The sequence below is a fragment of the Eschrichtius robustus genome, chromosome 15, assembly GCF_028021215.1.
Source record: "Eschrichtius robustus isolate mEscRob2 chromosome 15, mEscRob2.pri, whole genome shotgun sequence".
NCBI classification, from domain to species: domain Eukaryota; kingdom Metazoa; phylum Chordata; class Mammalia; order Artiodactyla; family Eschrichtiidae; genus Eschrichtius; species Eschrichtius robustus.
Window position 1 is genome coordinate 74312416 of NC_090838.1, and position 1109 is coordinate 74313524.

The following is a 1109-nucleotide window of genomic DNA, read 5'->3' on the forward strand; positions in this document are numbered from 1 at the left end:
CCTTCCTACTTGGACTACTCACACTCTAAATCATTTTTCTACAAATAGAGTGTGTGTGCTCAATAGAGAAGGTATGCAAGATAATCCACTGAAGTTTCTAAAGACAATATTAAATTTTATATTTACTTTATGTTTAAAAAGTTGGAAAAATGAAGACCTTAATATTTGATGTGGGATATTGACCCTGCTGCCCACATTTTTTTCTTAGCATTGGGAGGACTCCAATCAGGCAAGTAGTGCAAAGACAAAGGTGTTCTGAATGGAAGTTTCTCACCACCAAGGGGTTTAATAATGAGACTCATAGAGGAATGTATACCTGGCCAAAAGAATTTACAGATTGTGTAAGCTTATTTTTTTTTAAGACCAAACCTCACAAAATTGAGAGGTGGCTTTCAAACTTTCCTTCAAAGAAACCTTCCCCCCACCCCAGGTGAAAGTTTAAACACAACCCCCCACTACCACAAGTAATGCAGTTGAGTTTCCCACTTTTGGGAAAATTGCAGAGGTCAGCACGTCTGGAGTGAAAGGAGCCTCACCAAGAGAATACTACCTTCCTGATGATGGTATCTCCCCTGCGAGATAAGTATCAAAGAAAATATTGAGTGAAGAGAGTATTAATCCTACAAGTAGGAGAGAATGAGGGGAAAAGGACGAAGCTGACACTTCTACTCCCAATATGAGTTCTACCTCAGCCTTATTACTAGGAAACAACAATGATAACATAATTATTCTGAAAAGAAGATGATCAAACCTCTGAGTCCTGAGCATATATCATGGCTGCAGATAGATGTTAATGTCTATGTGAAGCAGTTGGAGTAGTTGGGATCTATCAACCACCCAACCAGCTCACAAATACTAAGCTCTGCAATTCAGTCAACACTTTCTAAGTCATACGATACTCAACTGGATAAAACATGACGAAGCTTCTCCTACAATTTCGTACATAATAGCAAAAGACAAAAACGCTTATGTGTTTGGGTAAACCCTTGATCTTTTTGTCGTTGTGATCGTGCCTGAAATAATAGACAGAAAGCAATATGGTGAAAAATGATGGTGTATTATTTTTTGGCAAATACTGTTAAAAGAATCATAGAAAAAACAGCTAAAGA

General features: G+C 37.7%; 1 non-coding gene across 1 annotated transcript; it reads right to left on the reverse strand.

The window, feature by feature from the left end:
- Positions 1–427: 427 nt before the first annotated feature.
- On the reverse strand, positions 428–587 carry LOC137778212 (U1 spliceosomal RNA). The gene has a single exon (XR_011076791.1). It is a non-coding gene; the product is annotated as a U1 spliceosomal RNA (small nuclear RNA).
- Between the last annotated feature and the right edge of the window lie 522 nt (positions 588–1109).